The following is a 20,402-nucleotide window of genomic DNA, read 5'->3' on the forward strand; positions in this document are numbered from 1 at the left end:
GGCGCTGAGCAGGGCTCCCTGGGAGAGATGCCCCACCCCGCGTGGGAGGACTGGGGACGCTGACATCAAATGGTCTGGAAGGGCCTGGTGGGGAGAGTCAGCCAGGGTGCCTTTCGTTAAAAGCAACACAGGCTTTGGGTCCCAGACGTTTTCACTACCTGAAACACAGCCCTCGCCCTGCAAGGGGGTTCAGGAGCTCATTCCTGCTCCCACTGGGGGTCAGACCCTGGAGAATGGAGACAGCTCCTCACCTGCCACTGACCCAGGCTGGGGTCCTCCTCCCCTGCCGGCCAGGGGGCTGCAGGCAGGGTGGTGTCTACCTGCTTTCCTTCTAGTCGGGGGCTGGAAACCCAGGAGAGGGGCACAGGAACCTAGGGGCACCCTTGCACCCACCCAGAACTTGCCCATAGCCTTCCCCTGCGGCATCCCACACTGGCCCTCACCCCTCCTCTGCTCCTCTCTGGCCATTCCTGGTTCTGCCTGGGCCTCTGTGCCGGCCTCAGGTCAGCACTGTGACCTGGGTCTCTTGGACAACGGAACCAGCTCCCACCCTCCCAGGCAGCTCCTGTAGGCGGGGCACGGCACACCCGCAGGGCCCCCTGTGTCCCTCACCCTGGCACAGGCTGGGGACTGATGAGGTCAGCGGCCGGCCCAGCGTCCTGCAATGACCCCTGGGCCCCAGGACATGTCCTCGAGTACTCTCAGCACCACTTGGTGCCTCTCCTTCCTCCAAACCTGCCTCCACAGAGTCCCGACCCCACCCCCTGGCCCCCACCAGATGCCTGTCCAGGCGGCAGCCAGTCTTGGGCCTGTGGGGGCCACTCTGGACGCCCCTCACCCGCCCCGCCCTGGGACGAGCCCAGCCTCTCGCCCCACAGCTCTGTTTGTGCATCAGCCCTGCACCCCTGAGAAGCAGACCTCACATGGGAATGTATCAGGGGACAGCTGGGAGATAACATGGGGAAGGAGCAGGGGGATCCCTCAGACTCTTAGACGGAGGGAAAAGGGTCCCTCAGAAGTCATGTCCCCTGAGCCTCGGAACATGACCTTACTTGGAAATAGCATCTTTGCGGATGTGAAGCTGCTATAAAACGAGGCCATCCCGGATTAGGGTAGGCCCTAAACCCGGCCTGAGGGCAAGGCCGCCCTTCTGTTTTTCATGCACAGTATTGGCCCATATTTAATGACTCTCTGAAAAGGGCATCTAGAGACAGACTCCCCAATGCCCCTACAATGGCGTTCACTGAGCATCTACTCTGTGTCAGGGATGCAGAGATAAGTCAGCAGGTCCCTGCACCCCAGACCTCCCCAGAGTGTCAGGTCCCTGCTCCAGGCCACGCTCCAAGACGCCCCCGGGCCTGGTGGCGCTGCTCTGCATGCTTGCCCCCAGGTGTGCTGGGGGGCTTGCTAAGCCTGGTGTCAGTCCTTCCTTCTCAGAAGCAGCCATTCCGCCGGTGCCGGGCACAGAGAAGCACAGCTCCTGGAGCCAGCCGGGCACGGCCCCAGCTGCATCGCTCCCCGCTTGAGTGACCGAGTGACTGTCTCGTGCCACTGCGGGAATCTAAGTCAAACAGGGCGACCCTCCCCGACGCCATGGCACCCCGCCCCAAATGTAGCAATCGGAGGACTTAGAAAGAGGACTCTGGCTTACTGTGTACTGAGGCGGTTTTCCTACAGCCATTTGCAACCTGTTCTAATTAAACCCTTTCTAAAGAATCGTAAATGAAAGTGCCAAGTCAACCCGTAACTCTGCTCTTTCCCTTACTGTGAAATCTTTCTTTAGCCGAAAGTGCATTTATATAAAATCTCTTCTCCTGGAACAGACTGGGTGCATGTCATGCCCTCATCTCTGCATCAGGCTTCTCAGCCTCCAGACGGGTCAGGAGGCCTCGTCGCCGCTTCCCCGGGCTGACAGCAGCTGGGTGACCGCCGGCTCTGGGGTCCAGTCTTCCCGAAAGCAGCTTGTTCTCACCCTGCTCCTCGTAGCAGGAAGGCTAAGCGCCTGCTCTCCCCGCACCAGCGCTCTGGCTTAACCTTCCTGGCTCATCCGCACTTGATGTATTGGACAAATGCTCAATTGATGATTCCGTGGGGAAAAAAATCCACCAGGAGAAACAAATGAACAACACGTGCGGGGACGTTCCAGCTTCTTCACAACTTGCAGACCTTCGCAGAGCTCTTTGTAAAATCTCGGTGTTTGAAGAGACCTGCGGGTTGACCATAGTGCCCTCTGTCCAGCCGTAGCGTTATCTACATATTTTATTATCGGATCTTCACCACATTTCATGAGATAAGAACGAGTATCCCATTTCACACCACAGAACATTGGGGCCTAGAGCTTCTCAGTGTCTTCAGCTGGTGATTACTGGAGCCAAGGGTTCCTGGATGCCCGCTCCGTTCGAGGGTCTCTGGTCGTGCTTCTCCCACTGACCCCCAGCCCACACCACGCTCTGGGCCAGCACTCCTGTTAGACCTACTTCATAAAAGTCAGGTGTGGAGGCATCCCGAGGTGGGTCTGGAGCTGGGAGCCAAGCCCGCACGTCCGTCCATCCCCAGAGGCCCAGTGAGCCCTCGGGATACAGTGGAGTGGAGCATCGATCCTTTGCCGCCAAACCTGATCCCCATCACTCAACAGCACCTTAACGCAGGGCATCTTTGTTACCTGGCCGTCTGGCAGGTCCCCCACCTGCCTCCTAGCCAGGGCTCCTGGTGGCCACCCCGGGCTGCCCTCCATGCCCAGCCTGGCACTCAGGTCCCCAGCCTGGCCTGGCAGAGCCCCCTTTGCCCCCAGCTGGGGCCTTGGCCTGACCTCGACTGCCCTCTTGAGCGGATGCTATAGCCACAGGGAGCCTGCCAGGCCCCCTAGTTGCGCTTGGCCTGCTGGACAGCCACTTGTTGGCAGAGGGGTCCGGTCCTCACTGCTGCTTCATGCTGTGGGACGTGGCCCCTGGTGCAGACCGAGCTGAGCAGAAGGCTGGGGGTGGTGCCTGGAGTCTGGCAAGGCCCTCCAGCTGCTGCACCCGTGATTGGATTGTCCTATGCCTCGCTGCTTAGGGTGCTCCATGGCTCCCTGGTGCCCTCAAGACGACCTGCAACCCTCTACACGGCGTTCCAGGCCCCACACAGGCTGGCCTGTGCCGTCTCAACTCCTGCTCCCCACACACCCAACTCCCACCCAACTAGAAGAGGCTCAGCAGCGTCTAATTCTCCAGGCCCTTCCAGACCCTTCCATGCCATTTTCCCTTCCCCACCTCCCCACTCAGCGAGCCTCCTCCCTGGAGCTGCCCTGGCTTACCCAGCAGGTGCATCCTGGCCTGTGCCATATCCCACTTTGTAATTAGAAGGAGTGACTCTGAGAACAAGGTGCTAAGTCTCAGTCTAGGGATGGCGGGCACTCAGACACGGAGCTAGAATAGGGAGGCACCAAGGGGAGCCAGGCAGGGTCTCTACCTGGGAGGAGCTTAACTGCTGGCCCAGCAAACAGACACAGAAGCAGTTCATCCAAAACAACGCACTAAGTGAGGCCACCAGAGTGCTGCCAGGCAGGGAGGGGCCCCATGGGGGGAGGCCGTGTGAGCAGAAGCTGGGCTGCCCGCGGCCTGGCTTACCCAGGACTGTCCCTGCACTGACAGCCCCACTCCCGAGGAACCGCTCCAACCAAAATGTCCGTGGGGAGGCCCCTTCCTGGCTCAGAGGCAGGACTATCAGGCGAACAGGCTGGGGACCCTGCAATGGGCCCTTGTTATTGGCTGGGTCACTGAAAACTCCCAGTGAGCTTAGAGCTGGCTGCCCCCACCCGATTCCCTGACCCCATACACGTGGGCCCCATTGAAGGCTGAGTGCCCCATTGGGTGGGTTTCGGTGTGACCCACCTGAGACAGCAGGTTTGGGGCCTGGGTGGTGGTCTTACATGAATGAATGAGTATGAGGCCTCTCTCTTCTCTTCAAAGCTGCTTTGCAAATCAAGGACAGAGCCCAGGTCATTCCTGCCCACCCCCCCCACCCCTCCCCCGACAGAAGCAACACCTAATTGGACCCTGTCCTTGCCCGGCCTCCCTTCTCAGCACAGCGGCCCCAGCAGCTCTGGGAAGCCTAAGCAGCCCTCTGGCCCAGAACTCCCGGTGTTCCCAAAATTGGAGTCATTGAAACCATGTCCAACCGGCTAATGCTAAACGTATATGTTTTTCACCACCAAGAAAAAAGGCCCTAATGGAAGTGCAGCAGGGGGCCTGGAATAAGTCGTGGCAAAACAAGGGTGGCCGGTGCAGGGGAGCGAGGGGTGAGCAGCCAGGGAGGAGGTCACAGAGGATGCAGGACGGGAGGAGTTCTGGGATCAGAACGTCCAAAGCATCACAGGCTGGAGCCAATTGAGCACAGGCCTCTCTGCCCGCCAGGGAGCTGGCCTTGGCCACATGATGCCAAGGAGCGCCCTCCCGGCCTGGGCACCCAGAAAGGACATTGGGTGCTCCTCTGTCTTCTTCATGGCCCACTCTGCGGCCTGGGGGACCCGATGAGGGCTCAAGCTCGCTGCTCCCGGGGGCTCCCTCCCCAAGGCATCTGGGCTGCCGAACATGGTGATGTGACATCTTCCTTGTGTCCATGACGCCCTCACACTGCCTTCTGGCCTCCTCGGTGTTTGCTTTGGCTCAGGGTCCGGTGTGGGCAGGGGCTTCCTTCTTTGCTTTGGTGCCATCTTTGTGAAAACAGGGTCATTTAAAAAAATCTATTTTAATTTTATTTTTTCTGATATTCAGTTCCTTATATTTGATTAATGATTGCAGTTAATAGAGCACCTTATCAGCCATGAGGTTGAGGAGGGCGCATAGGAGACTGTTGGTCTCCCGATATCCATTATCCTCTTCTTCCTTACTAACAGAACCTTTATTTTTTTTTTAAAGATTTTATTTATTTATTTGAGAAAGAAAGAGAGTGAGTAAGAGAGAGAGCACAAGCAGGGGGAGCAGCAGAGGGAGAGGGAGAAGCAGACTCCCCGCTGAGCAGGGAGCCCAATGCGGGACTCGATCCCAGCACCCCAGGATCATGACCTGAGCTGAAGGTAGACACTTAACCAACTGAGCCATCCAGGTGCCCCTAACAGAACCTTTATATTGCTTGGGATGGCAATGTGCCCAGCTAAAAAAATGACATTTCCCATCCTTTCTTGAAAATAGGAATGAGTGAGGAGCCATTGTGTGAGGCTTCTAGGAAAGTTCAAATGCACGACCCTCTTCCTCATTCCTCCTTCCTGTTCCCCAGAGCTAGGATGTGATGACTGGATCTCCAGCAGCCACTTTGTACCACAAGGTGATAGGATGGCAGTGCAGAAAGATTAGAGGCAGCTGGGTCTCTGATGACTGTGTAATTCCAGATGTTTCTAACGTAAGAAAAAACCAAACTTTTATCTTGCATAAACTGCCACTTTTAGAGGTTTTCTGACACACGTTGCCTAGTCTTAATGGCTACAGAAGGTATAATCCTGATCTCCATTGTACAGAAAGCAGTCTTAAGCACCCACTCTGGGCTGGTCCCCAAGGTGGGATCTGCACATACTCTGCCTCAGTGCCAGTGCCCCTTCCATTGGGGAGGAGACTGAGACCAGAGAGAGAGAAGAGGACTTGCTACGGCAGAACTGAAGCCCCCCTAACCGGGGTGTCCCTCCTGCTCCAGCTGAGACACCCCAGGGAGTAAACAAGAAAAGGTGGAAATGTGGGCATCTGGACACAACAGCGAGGAAGTTACTTGGGTGAGTCGTGTTTCCTGAGACCCCAAACCACAGGATTGAGGCCTTGTCTGTTCACGGTGGTAACAAGTCATCTGTGCAGAGGTCACTTGAACGCTTGGGGACTGAGTTTCCCCACCCTTGAAGGGGGCGGGATGGGGTGGGGGCTGCTGTCAGCATGGAAACCCCTCCTGGCTCTGGGATTCTGGCGCTGTGCGCTCTAAGACTTCCAGCTGCCTTGTTTGTTTCTAACCCTCCCTGTCCCAATAAGGGGGCAGCCCCAGAAGAGCTCACTGAGCCCCTGTCCAGGCTGGGAGGGAAACTCTTCTGTAGTTCGAGAACCTTCTGAATCAGGCAGGAGCCCTGTGGAAGCGAAAGAGGAAGTGTCCTTCTGTTTACCTCCCTCTGGTGACATCATGCTTCCTTGCTTTGTGCAGAAGCTGCGGGTCTGCGGCCCGCCCGTCCCCCGGGAGCACCTCACTCAGCCGCTGTTCCGGAAGCGCACAGACACAGCCCTTGGCCGGCTCTCCTGGAAACAGGAAATGCTGGTGCGGGGCTGGAGATCCTTTCAGAGGGTTTTCTTATCTCTTTAGAGGGGGTTCCTTGGGGTCGGTCAGGTCCTGTTCACCAGCAGCTCCCACAGGGGTGGCCCTCAGTTCCGGGGGTCGGAGGCCAGGCTGGCGGGTACTGCAGATGAGTCTGGGAGGCCTCGGAGGGCCCAGGAACCCCAGGAGGGACAGGTTCTAGCCCCAGCTTCGCATTTAGGAGCCAGGTGACCCCAGGCAAGTCGCCTGCATCTAGGAACTGCATTCCTCATCAGGAAGGTGGGCCTCGGATGGCCCTGAGGGCCCTGTGTTGATCCTGCCACCACCGGCCAGCTACATAGCCTGGGGCAGCTCAAGGCCTTAGTTTCTCCACCTGTCAAACAAACAGTTCAAGGCAGTGTGGGCCAGAGAGAAAACTGGACAGCACAGACTTGAAGTTCCCCCTAAAACCGGGCACGCTCTCGCTGAGTCCATCATGAGTAACGACACACCTCCACTCTGCCTGCAGTAGGCATGGGGCAATGGAGGCGTGCTGGGCAACTGGGCGGGACTACACACTGGTGGAGCGCTGGGTGCGGAGTCGGGCACGCACACTCACTCACCAGCCCCTGACTGTGTCCGCTGAGTGCCTACTATGTGTCAGGCCTGGGCAGGGGCTGAAGGTACCTCCAGCCACAGGAAAGGCACAGTGTCCTCTCTCGATCCTACACTCCAGCAGGTGGAGGCCAAGAATAAAACAAACACATCAGTGAAATTGTTTCAGTCTGCACCAGGGCTGGGATGCGGGGGAGGGCGACCAAGGGGGCTGGAGCCTAAGTGATCCGAGGGGCAGACGAGCAGAGATCCGGGGATAGGACTGTGGGAGGGGGGACGGCTGGGGCAGAGCCCCCGATGGGCCCGTGTGTCGTGTCCAGTGTAGCTGGAGAGTGTGTTGAGCGGGAAGAATGGGACAGGAGAGGAGACAGTGATGAGGCAGGGCCAGATGAGGCAAGGTCTTCCTGGTCAGGGTGGGGAGGCTGAGTTTATTCTAAGTGCACCTGGCAGAAATAGGTGGTTTTCAACCAGGGGAGGGACGTGGGTCTGGACATGGCCTCTGCCACTTACTAGCTCGGCACCAGGCTCCCTTTACCCTTGGTTTCCTCTTCTGTAGGGAGGGACCCACACTGCCGACGACTTCAGATGGTTTGGGCGGCTGCGCCTTTGCACAGTACCTCGCACGGAGGACGTGCTCAGTAACGGTCAACATGGTGGTTTTTAAAACAATGACTGCAAAATCCTTGGCACTCATCCCGCCGAGAGCGGGGCTGTGTGTCCCGGCCCCTCGAGCCTAGCTGTTTGGTGAGCACTCTAACACTGTGCAGCGGACGTCACGCTGCACGGCCTCCCGAGGCCGGGTCACAAAAGCCCTCGGACCTGCTGTCTGGTTTCCTCGGACGGCGCCTCTCCAGATGTTTCCCCTCGGGATGCTCCCTCTTCAAACGTGGCCGCCGTGTGGTGAGGAAGCCCGGCTCCACGGTGAGGCCGCACGGCGGGCTCCAGTCGCCGGCCCCAGCGGAGCCCCGTCTGGCAGCCGCCCTGGCATGTGAGTGAAGAAGCCTGCAGGTGGCTGCAGCCTCCGGGTCTCCGTCACGGTAGTCGCCCCAGCCGAGGCCCCGGGTGTCGTGGAGCAGAGACAAGCTGTTGCCCCGCCTCCGAGCCCTATCCAAACTCGTGGCCCCAGAATCCATGAGCCCAGCAGCACGGTGGCGAGTTCTGGGGGTTGGTACACAGCCACAGAGGACGGGAGAGTCCGCCACCGTCAGGACATCAGCCGCGCCCGCCACCTTCACCGGGCCCACGTTGTCCTCACTCCTCGGGACACCCGCCTGTCTTGGCTTCTCCAGCACTCATTGTGGTCTCTAACCATAGGTAATCTAGATTCGTGGTTTGAGAACTTGTTTTTTAAAAATTTTATTTATTTATTTATTTATTTATTTATTTATTTATTTATTTGAGAGAGAGAGAGAGCTTGCTCGCAAGAGAGCCCGGACAGGGGGAGGGGCAGAGGGAGAGGGACAAGCAGACTCTCTGCTGAGCGCGGAGCCGGATGTGGGGCTCGATCCCACCACCCTGAGATCACGACCGAAGCCAAGACCACGAGTTAGACACCCGACTGAGCCACCCAGACACTCTGAGAACTTGTTTCTAAAACAGCGGAATTCTTTGCTTCAAATGAAATCTTAGGCAAATCCAAGCCCCTGCTCAGCTGCAGCCTGGCCCTTCCCTCTCCGGCTCCGGGTTCCTCCTCCAGCTGGTGAGGGTGGAAGCACGTGTTCTAGCACCAGGGGGGTGTCTGTGACCATCCTGCCTCCTGACTCTGGCCACAGCCAGGGTCACGGGGCCCCCAGCCCTGACCCCGGGCAGGCCTGCAGGAGCTCGGGCAGGACACAGACTCTGTGGTGTCAGGGCTGGGACTAGGGGGAGGGCGACCAAGGGGGCTGGAGCCTAAGTGATCAGAGGGGCAGACTAGCAAAGATCCGGGGATAGGACTGTGGGAGGGGGGATGGCTGGGGCCACTCTGCTCTGTCACGGGTCCAGAATCCAAAGAAAGCAGAGGAGTATCTACAAGCAGAGACTCCCAAGAAGTTCTGGGTTTTTATTCATTTGTACTTTGTTTCTGGTTCTCTAAACCAGTGGTTCTCAACTGGGGAAATTTTGTCCCCAGGAGACATTTGGTAATTTCTGGAAACATTTAATGTCCCATCTGGGGGAGGAGGGGCCCCTGGCATCTAGTGGGCAGAGACCGGGGTGCTGCTGAAATCCTGCAGTGCACAGGCCAGCCCCAACAACAAGGAATTCTCCACCCCAAATTTCAACAGTGTTAAGGTTGAGAAGCCCTGGTCTAAACCAAATCCCTTCCACTCTTCAAGCTTCACCTCCTCCAGGAAGCTGTCCGTGGTCTGCTGTCCCTAATTATTCCTACTGGCCTTTAATTGGGTTTTCCAATGTTCTTGGGAGTAGCAATAGCAACAAGCCTGCCCCATTAGGGGAACAGCTTCTACCATCTTAAAGAGAATCTTTTATTTGTTCACTTTTGCATCGTAAGATAAAACATCTACAGAGAAACACACATAACATATGTACAGCTTAGTGAAGTGTCATCAACGGAAGCCCCTTTAACTGCCGTCCAGGCCAAGAAAGGAAACTGTGCCCCCCACCCCACCCCCCTGCAGCTGTGGGACGGGCCGCATGATGGCAGAGCCTTACCTCCCCTCTACAGAAACGGCTGCCCAGCGGCTCTGTCTCCCGTGTCAGCTCCCGTTACCCTCGCTAGACAAGATGGTTCAACTGTGCCCTTTGAAAATACTGGAGTCTCTCCTTCTTACTGCCAGTGTGGGGGCAATGAACTGACCCGCTATCACCCCGTGCAGGTGACCGGTCAGCATCTTTGTTTACTCACCGTGGACACATGGATGTGGACATAGTTGAAAGTCTCAATCATTTGCAAGTATGATGCTTTTTCCAGCTGAACTTGACCTCTTTGGCCAGTAGACACGTCTGCAAGTTGGACCCGGAGACCTTTCGACATGACCCTGGTCTGCGGCGGCTTTCTTGCTCTCTGGAGGGTCTGGGTGTTCTGGGCTCATCTTGTCCATTTCCCGCCACAGACCCGGAATCGGCCGTTTCTCCAAAAAGCCCTGGTTTATTTTTGTAAGAAATTGCATTTCAAGATCACAGTGTGGGGACGCCTGGGTGGCTCAGTCAGTGAAGCGTCTGCCTTCGGCTCAGGTCATGATCCCAGGGTCCTGGGATGGAGCCCTGCATGGGGCTCCCTGCTCAGCAAGGAGCCTGCTTCTCCCTCTGCCTGCCGCTCCCCCTGCTTGTGTTCTCTCTCTCTCTCTGTCAAATAAATAAATAAAATCTTTTTTTAAAACAAGACCACAGTGTGGACTCCAGGGATGCTGATTTATACTGGGTTAGTCTTTCTTTCTTTTTTTTTTTTTTTAAGGCTTTTTCAGTGGACAGAGCTAGGAAATATACCAATATTTCTTTTAACTATAAAGTGCTTCATGAGTTCAAACTGATACTTCCAACCCCAAATCCCGGCCTACAGCATTTTGACTTAGAGTCTTCTGTCTTACACCTGCTACCCCTTTTCTTTTACATTTAGAATTCAGGCTCAAAAGACCTGATAATCACATCGCAGTATCTCGTAATTTCTCATTTGCACTATCCCTCATCCCACACTCCACTGTCTCGGAGTAACAATACCAGTGTTACCACCACAGGGATGGTTCCTGAGACCCAGCCTCGGTCTGGTTTCTGTGTCTCTCCTGCGCCTACGCCGTCTATAAGATCCTCAATCCTGTACGATCCTCGATCCTCACAGGCTTCTCTTAGCCTTGGTCCTAGAGCTAGCCTTCCTTCACGACTTTCCCTGGTTGCTCGTTCTCTAGACGGTTCCTCGGGACCCTCAGACCCCGGCGGGAACAGTCCCTGGCTCCCTGCAGCCCACGCCTGCGTGCACCTCTCCTGCTGGAAGGTCTGGCTTGCTCGGATTTGGTACTGGGCTCACATTTACTTTGTTGAGTATCTTACACACGCTTCTCCACTTTCTTCTGGCAGAAAACATTATCACTGAAAAGTCTGAAAACAATCGAATTTTCATTCTTGATAAGTCCCTTGCTCTTTTTACCTAAATTCCGGAGGGATATTTTCTTCCTTTTTCTTGAAAGGATTTTACTAGAATGTGTAAATATTCTGGGTAAATATTCTCAAATGCGTGGTGTGCTCTCAATACATAGTTCCAACTGCTGTTTCGGGAAAGTTTCCTGGAGTTGCGGTGCTAACATTTGTCTGTTCCTCGTCCGTGACCCCTTTGTGCAGGGGCTCCTGCTACTCACATGCTGGGTCGTCTTTGCCAACTGACCTTCACCTCCGGTAGGTGAGGGTTAGCTTTCTCTGGAACGCTTTTTACCTGTGTCTTTGTTTCTTTTTTTAGTTCCTCCTGTTACACTGTTTTATTTCTTATAAGGCTTTATCTACTGTGTTCTTTCTAGTTTAGTCTTTGTTTCCAAAATTGTTTTTGCCTTTGTTTTAAATCTTTCCTGAATTTTATTGCTACCTACCTTGGTTTTTCTATTTCTGGTTTACACTGCTCTTTTCCTGGCTTCTACTATGTAACATCTGTCAGCTCACCTTGGAATGAAGGGCAGGTGACTTTTCTCCTCTTTCATTTCATGTGGATCATTTTCAGGTCCTGAAAACTGGTAGGTCACCACTTTGGTCCGGTTTGTGGTATGTCTTTCTGGAATGCTTTCCTTGTCTACCTGGGGTGTTATTCTGCCTTTTATTCTCTTTTTAAATAATAACATCAGTGTGGAATTTTAATCTCTGTACTTTTCTGTTGCTCATATTTGGGTGAAATTAGTTGGTTTCTGAGCTTTTAAGTGTCGTGGTCCAGGACCGCTTCTCTAATTCTCCGAGCTCACATCAGCCTGCGTCCGGCGAGATGCGTGGCTCGGGGTCTGACACGTGGGGCTCACTTTCTGAGATCTGAGGGCTGTGCTCCCCTCCAGAGCCCACCTTTATCTGGCCCTGTTCTTTCTTGTGTCTATTAGCCCTATCTCACTCCATCATGCCTCTGCTCCAGCAGCTTCCTGTCAGGGTGGACCCCACCTTGGAGGGCGCCCTGGTCATTCTGAAGATTCATGGGGCTCAACCCCCACACCTCCTGCAGCCCCTTGCACTCACCTGCTTTGGGACAGTGAGAGTCCTGCAGCCAGCAGCGGTCCTCTGAGGTTCTGTGCGCTGTCCTGGGCCCGCTTGAAGGCTGTCCTGTCATCAGGCCCCCCAGCCACCCAGCCATGTCTTTTTCTTCCCATGTGGATGTAGACACCTGACAGGAAGGTCTAGGGCCCTTTGGAAAGGCCAGCCCTGGCCTATGCACCCCTAGGCTGAGCCCCACTGTGAAGAAGGGGTGGCGTGATGGAACTCCAGATAGATTTAGGGAAACTGGGATCAGAGGGACCTGAGCCCCCTTTCCTGGGGAGAACGTGAAAAGCCTCAATTTATCTCCACCTACTTCTAGTTTTGGGTTCATGGGGGACATCTTTAGCTGAGTCTTGTCATAAACGCTGTTCTTTGGTTTTGCTCTCCAATTTTGGGTTCTTTTTTTTTAACATGGGGATTTGGGGGCCCTCAAAATGGCCATCATCCAGAGCTCTCACAAGCCCTTCTGTCCCTATGCCTGCTTCATTTGCTCCTCCCAGTAACCCGGAGCAGGATACCACGTGACGGGCCCAAGGGGGAAGCAACCTGGCCAAGGGCCCTCACTTGGCACGTGGCCAGCTGGGACTGGTCTCGGGAGATGACATCGTGGGCCGTGACAGCACCTGGCACCACACCTGGCAGCTAGTGAGCCGCCAGGCATCCCTCACTTGCTGAGCACCTACCATGTATCAGGCACTGCGTGACGATGGGGGCGGGGAGGGCATCTCACCCCTGGGCAGCCCAGGCTGTGCCGCCCCACACCTGCTGATTCGGCACCCAGACACCTCGCCGACCAGCCACTGCCCCAAAAGGGGCTGCACCGTCCCTCCCTGGTTGGCAGAATATCGTGTGGTCTCCACCTTCACACCACACCCATCCAGTGTCCCTACAGCCAGAACCCTCTGGGGCTACCGATCCCCGAAGGACCAGGACCAGCCCCCCGGTGGGGCGTTCTGGACCATCTTGCCCCTCTCCATGTCTGTCTCTCTGGCCACATCTGAGCACTGATGTGTGTGGGCTGATATTCATGAGCTACCAACCACTCTGGGTTTCCCCTAGACTTCCTGCTGCCTCCACCACTTCCTGGATCTGGCCACAGCCTGGGGGAGTGTTCGAAGCTCCCGGCCCAGGGAGCAGCTCACGGAGGATGGGAGGGCTGGCGGCAGGCCGCCGTGCATCTCCGCGCTCTGCAGGAACCCATGGGTGAGAGCACCTTCCTGCCACCCTCCCAGCCCGCCTCCCACAGGGGAGGCCAGGCCGCTTCTGTCCCCAGCAAGTCCCCTGCCACAGTGGGGTGGGATGAGGAAACCCTGGGAGATGTGGGGGAAACTAAGGACAGAGGGGACTGGAGCATGCACCTGCCCCTTCATGCCAGGCCCGAGGCGGCCTCACAGACGTCTCTGCATCTCAGAGCCGTGACAGAGCATGGGTCCCCAACAGCAGTGGGCGCCCCACAGGGGCCTTGCTGTTGAACTCAGAGCACACAGCCATTCTCTGCATGGACCAACACCCAGAGGTGACAGAAATGGGCCCAATTCAGCAGTGTCAGGGCAGGTAGGTGACGACTCAGAAGGTCAGAGACCCCACATCCGTGCCCCCACAGCCTGGAGCCCAGGACAGAGGGGCAGCCCTAGGGGACCAAGAATATGCCCAACAGTTGGGAGCCAGTCACAAACCCATGTGGCACCGAGCCCACCCCGGAGCCACGTGCAGCCTTTGGCACCTCGCTGGAGCCGATCAACAATCCCACTAACACAAACAGGATACTCTATCTCACAGATCAAGAAGCAGAGTGACTGGCTCGCGTCACCTGGCAAGACTGTCCGATGCTGGGGTCTGACCTCTGACCTGGGATTCTTTGAGACTGGACCCCGGCCTGCCTGCCCCTCCTCACAAGGCAATATGGTCTGGACGGGCCACAGGGGCCCCGAGGCCAAGAGAAGGGGCCAGCTGCTGCCAGGGGGGCACTGTCCGACCGGGGAGGTCTGGGCCCTTGCTGCGGTGGATTGAGGACTGGGTGAGTGCGGCCTGGCTCAGCAACCCAGAGTTTTCAGGAGGGAAGGCCACAGCCCAGCCCCTGCAGGTCTTCCCTCTGGGCAAGCCCCTCCACACCACGGGCCACTGGGAAGAGAAAGAGCCTCTCAGGCGGGTTCCCCAGGGTCTGGCCCGGCCCTGGGCCCCAGCTGTCCACCCTCCTGAGTCAGCTCTGACTTCCTGATGGACGGGAGTCGGACCTGGGGCCACCTGGGCCCCGAGCACTCCAAATCCCAGCCCCAGCGGGCTGCCCGGGGCTGCTCCTATGGTCACGAGCGCTGACTGCACACCTGCTGAGGGGGGGGCACGGTGTGGTGGGGTGCGTGCAGCGAGGGCAAGCTCAGGTGCAGTCAGAGAGCGGCCACAGGGCTCCTCATGGGGACACGTCATTGTCTTTGTGGATTAGAGTCTGAGGCACAGAAAAGAATGGCAGCTTCCCGGGGCCCCCCAGCCAGTGCAGAGCTGTCTTGGACTACATGCTTGTGTCACCCCAAAATTCCTGGTGACACCCTAACCCGCAGTGGGGTCATATTAGGAGGTGGGGCGTTAGGGGTGATTAGGTCGTGAGGGTGGAGCCGGCTTCTCTCCACCATGTGGGGGCACAGTGATGGGACTGAACCAGGAGGAGCCCCCCAGAGCCCCCCCGCCGGCTCCCTGCTCTCAGGCCCCCCGCCTCCAGACGGAGGATAAGTTATAGCAGCCCGAGCTGACTGAGCAGGGGCCGAGCCAGGCTATGAACCCAGGACGCCTGAACCCGAAGTTCATGGCAAATACATAAAATAAATAGTGTGTTCGGTGAGGATAAATGCAGAGCAGCGAAGTAAAGCAGCAGGGCAGGAGTGTGTGTGTGTGCATGTTCCTATGTCAGTGTACAGATGTGTGTATTGCTCTGGGTGTGCATGTACACACACGCGTCTGCATGCGTGGTGCACGTCTGTACCCGAGTGTGCCTGTACGTGTGCCCCTGGGTATGTGTACACACACGCGTCTGCATGCGTGTGTCTGTGTGTGCCTGCGTGTGTGCACGTCTGTACCCGAGTGTGCCTGTACGTGTGCCACTGTGTATGTGTACACACACGCGTCTGCATGTGTGTGTCTGTGTGTGCGTGTGTGTGCACGTCTGTACCCGGGTGTGCCTGTAAGTGTGCCACTGTGTATGTGTACACACACGCGTCTGCATGCGTGTGTCTGTGTGTGCGTGTGTGTGCACGTCTGTACCCGGGTGTGCCTGTAAGTGTGCCACTGGGTATATGTACACACACGCGTCTGCATGCGTGTGTCTGTGCGTGTGTGTGTGTGCACGTCTGTACCCGGGTGTGCCTGTAAGTGTGCCACTGTGTATGTGTACACACACGCGTCTGCATGCGTGTGTCTGTGCGTGTGTGTGTGTGCACGTCTGTACCCGAGTGTGCCTGTACGTGTGCCCCTGGGTATGTGTACACACACGCGTCTGCATGCGTGTGTCTGTGTGTGCCTGCGTGTGTGCACGTCTGTACCCGGGTGTGCCTGTACGTGTGCCACTGTGTATGTGTACACACACGCGTCTGCATGCGTGTGTCTGTGTGTGTGTGTGTGTGCACGTCTGTACCCGGGTGTGCCTGTAAGTGTGCCACTGGGTATGTGTACACCACGCGTCTGCATGCGTGTGTCTGTGTGTGTGTGTGTGTGCACGTCTGTACCCGGGTGTGCCTGTAAGTGTGCCACTGGGTATGTGTACACCACGCGTCTGCATGCGTGTGTCTGTGTGTGCCTGCGTGTGTGCACGTCTGTACCCGAGTGTGCCTGTACGTGTGCCACTGTGTATGTGTACACCACGCGTCTGCATGCGTGTGTCTGCGTGCGTGTGTGCACGTCTGTACCCGAGTGTGCCTGTACGTGTGCCACTGGGTATGTGTACACACACGCGTCTGCATGAGTGTGTTTGTGTGTGCACGTCTGTATCTGAGTGTGCACATATGTGTGTCTCTGTGTGTATGTGTACACACACGTCTGCATGAGTGTGTCTGCGTGTGCATATCTGGGCACGTTGGGGGCGGCGAGCCGGTCTCGTGGCTGGACCCAGCCCTGCAGTGGAAGCTCCCACTTGACCTTGCTTGTGCCTGGGGTCTGTCCCAGGCGCGTGGGGCAGTGCTGTCCCCTCTGTTTTTTCTCCCCCACCCCCCGCACCCTGGGCCTGGCTCGGGGCTGGCCCACGTGGGCCTCGCCAGCTCTCCATCAGCCTAGGGCCGGAGGGGCTGGGGAGCTTGGCCCCGCCAGTGAAGGAAGTGGTGAGGACGAGGCCAGTGGCAGTGAGCCTTCGTGGAGCACCTGCTGCCCCCTGGGCACTGAGCCGGGGCCTTAACAGCATCGCCCTGAATCCTCCCGAACCAGGAAACCTCATCACGCCCACGTGACAGATGAGGATTCCGAGGCCAGCGGAAGTAGCATTACATGACCAGGGTCCCAGAGAACAGGCTCCCCGTACCAGGGTCCCCTGCCACCAGACCCAGAGGTGGCTCTCGCAAGGGCATACGGGCCTGGAAGCCAGTTGCCTTTCTGCTGCAGCCCAGGCAGATGGGCCCAGAGATGGCCCATTCATTCATTCGTTCATTCTCCTAGATAAGGTGGCCAGTGGTACACCGTGAGCCCCGAGGAGTGGCTTAGCCCAGAGGCAGGAGACACATTCCGTTCCAGCTCGGCTTCTGCATCCGAGAAGTGAAGGACCAAACAACCTTGGCAGGTTGCCATGAGATCAGGGCCACCCCCCTGCCAGGTGCACACACTGCCCCCTTTAGTGCCGTCCCCTTCTGCCCTTCTGCCGGGGGAGCTTTGGTCTGAGGGGCCAGGCTGTCCGCCCTGTGGGAAGATGAGGTGCTCTGGAGGAGCGCAGGCTCGAGAAGTGTGCCCCACAGGCAGGCACAGTTGGGAAGACCCCAGGTTGGGGAGCCGGGGCCCCATCACCTCCACACCACGGACTCACCCCGGCAGCTGGGCCACCTCTCCGGCGATAGGAGGTTGCACCTGGATGGGATTGGCAGGGAAATCTGCAATGTGGAATGCCCTCCTTACCTGTCTAAATGGCACACACGGGGAGGTGCCTGGGGCGTGCTGTTTTGAGATACCCTGGTGTAGACAGCCACACAATGACATGCTTTTTTTTCTTTAAAGACTTATTTATTGGGGCACCTGGGTGGCTCACTTGGTTAAGCGTCCGACTCTTGATTTTGGCTCAGGTCCTGCTCTCAGGGTCGTGAGCTTGAGCCCTGCATCGGGCTCCACATCAGCAGGGGGTCTGCTTGAGATTCTTGATCTCCCTCTCCCTTTGCTTCTCCCCGCCAAAAGAAATAAATAAATCTTTAAAAAGAAATAAATAAAAAATAAAAAAAGAGAGGAGATTCTTCTATTTCAAAAATGATATTTATTTATTTTAGAGAGAGAGGGAGTGTGAGAGTGCACGCGAGCGGGGGGGGGGCAGGGGGAGGGAGAGAACCTCAAGCAGATGCCCTGCTGAGCGAGGAACCCCGTGCAATGCTCGATCCCACAACCCTGAGATCATGAGACCTGAGTGGAAACCAGGAGTCAGTTGCTCCCCCGACCGAGCCGCCCTGGCGCCCCACACCATGACATGTTGTTGGAGGGGGGCGTAGATGAAAGATACTGGGGTCCTGGGTCGGCCCTCTCTGTAAATGCACGTGTTTGTTTCATTCATTTTTGCACCCTGGGCACATAGTAGGTGCTCAGTAAATATCTGCTAAATGAGCAGATGAACAAAGGATGGGCACTGCCGAGGGGTTGTGGGATTACAGGTAGTTTTTCTGCATTTCTTTTTGCCTATTTTTACATTTTTTTTGCAATAATTACATAGAATTTTTAATGTAAGAAAAAAAGAACCACAGAGATTTCAAAACCTCTTCACTGCACATCTGGTATGGACGCAGGGAAGTGAAGGGGTTTTGAGGTAACAGCAGCTCTGCGAGGCCCTGAGGGTCACAATGGCCAATGTGACATCTGCATGTGGCCGAGACGCACATAGGGTCTGGAAGGAACCAAGCCGTGGGGAGCTGGGGGGGGCTTTTCTTCCCTCGCTCATGCCCCCTGCTTATCACACTGCTGGGGCAATGGGTCTATTCCAGGAAGGGACACAGGGCTGTGGGGCGCGAGGGACGCAGGGCTCCAGAGCCACTCACTTCACTCCAGGGGCCTCGGTTTCCCCTCCCGTGACATGGGCTGATGGCAGAGCCCTCGGCCAGTGGTGAGAAGTGACTGCTGCCGTCCTGGGGCTTGGCCTCCTCCATGCACTCAGGACAGCTTCATTTCCTTCCCTTTTCCTGCCCTGCTGTTCCCAGGGTGAAGCAAGACTTTGCTGATACTTGTCACTGTCTGTGGCAGAAGCACCCGAGAAGGACCAGTTCCCGCGTCCCTGAAGCTGCCCCGGGGAGCGGGAGGACAGGAGGGTCCTGGGCCAGGAGCAGGGCTGGGTCTCAGCTCTGCCACTCAGCAGTGGGCACCACACCCCTCTGTGAGGGGCGTACCACCTGTCAGGGCTCTTCCGGTGGGTGGCCCCACCCCTGTGTCCAGAGGACCCTCTGTCCACACCCCCCACCTGCGCGACCCCGGCTCCGCCACCAACCTCTGTCTCTGTCGCCTGCCCTCCTCCTGCACCCCCTCTCTGGCAGGCCGGGAGTTGGCCCTGAGCACTGCTGGGCCTCTACTCTTCTCTCTCAAAGCCCAGACTCAAGGAGCTTGAGTCACAGTAGGGACTGTTCTGCTTCCTTGAGATGTGGGAGGAAAGGAACACGCAAGCCTTGGGGCCCATCTCTACGCTCAACGACTCTGTGCCCGTCCCACTGCCCGTGGCACCGTGTGACACTGGTAGGCCCACTGTGCGTGGGGCTTCGGGGGAAGGGAAGCCCACCGAGCCGCGGCCCACTTCCGTGGAGGATCGGGGCACGTGCGCCTGCCCGGTGACGCAGAAACGGAGTGGTTTGTGCAGGTTTTCACTGTGCTGGTGAGAACAGAGCGCACTCGCAGGTTCAGCCCACGGAATACAGTCCGTGTGGTTTGGGCGCGTCTACACACAGGCTGAACACCTGCGCTTAAAGCTGGCACCCCACGGTGTAAGACAAACGGCAAAATTCAGCTTTTTATTTTATTAGTGGTATTAATTTTATTGGTACTTACTCAACAAACCAATGATGTGAAATTCTTTTTTCTTTTTTCTTTTTTTTAAGATTTTATTTATTTATTTGAGAGAGAGACACAGCGAGAGAGGGAACACAAGCAGGGGGAGTGGGAGAGGGAGAAGCAGGCTTCCCATGGAGCAGGGAGCCCGATGTGGGACTCGATCCCGGGACCCTGGGATCATGACCTGAGCCGAAGGCAGACGCTTAACGACTGAGCCACCCAGGCACCCAATGATGTGAAATTCTAATGTTTGATGTTTCGCTACTCACAAAGACATTAACTAGCACATTAAAAACACCATGACAAGTCGGGGGGGGGGATGAAAGGGAGGGGACAAGGCCCCTCTGAGCCCCCCACACCCTGAGTTCAGGCAGGCCCAGGTGGCAGGAATGCTCACTCCGATCTTGACCATCGCCCGTTCAGAGCACGGTGTCTGCGGTTGTCCCTTCCTACGTTCATTCATTCACTCGGCGGCAGCTCGTACTGCCCGCCTTCCGCACGTCCTGGGACAGGTCACTGAGGAATCAAGGTCGACATCAGGGCCATGAAGGGAGAGGCAGCAGCTTGCGGGGTGTATGGCATTAGGAGAGCTTCGGGGCGCTAGTGGGCGGTGCACGCCCCGTCTCCTCCCTGCACCTCCGTTTCCCCATGCAAAAACGAAGTGCATCCCTCCTACTCTGAGAGTCCAGGCTCCCCGCCTCACCTTCCCCAAATCGGGAACCCTGGAGACCTCCCCGCCCTTCCTACAGTGTGGTGTGTGCGCCCCCTAGCGGTAACCAGAAAATGGGGGGCCAGGCCTTCTCTCCCCCAGAACAAAACCGTCTCTGCCTGCTTGTCCCTTCAAGCTTCTCCGGAGCATTAACTTCTGAGCCTCTATGGGGGGTGATACAGCAACACCTTTCACGGCCCCCAGAGCACGTACCCTGCAACCCGGCCACTCTCCCTCCAGGCATTTCTTCTAAACATGTCCATGCACACATGTTCGAGAGGGCGAGTGGACGTACGTTTGAGGTTATCCATTGAATAAATAAATAGTGTCAGATAAATACAACGGAAGTCACAAAGCTGTGCAGGCGTAAGAAGTGAGCGGGTTCCTTAGGAACCGATGCGGAGTGAAGATGCTGAGCTGCTGTCTTAGCTCGGGTGCCCAGTGGCACTGCCTAGATGAGGGTTCCTGCAAATGGGGAGCT

The sequence above is a fragment of the Halichoerus grypus genome, chromosome 5 (genome assembly GCF_964656455.1).
Source record: "Halichoerus grypus chromosome 5, mHalGry1.hap1.1, whole genome shotgun sequence".
In the NCBI taxonomy this organism is placed as follows: Eukaryota; Metazoa; Chordata; class Mammalia; order Carnivora; family Phocidae; genus Halichoerus; species Halichoerus grypus.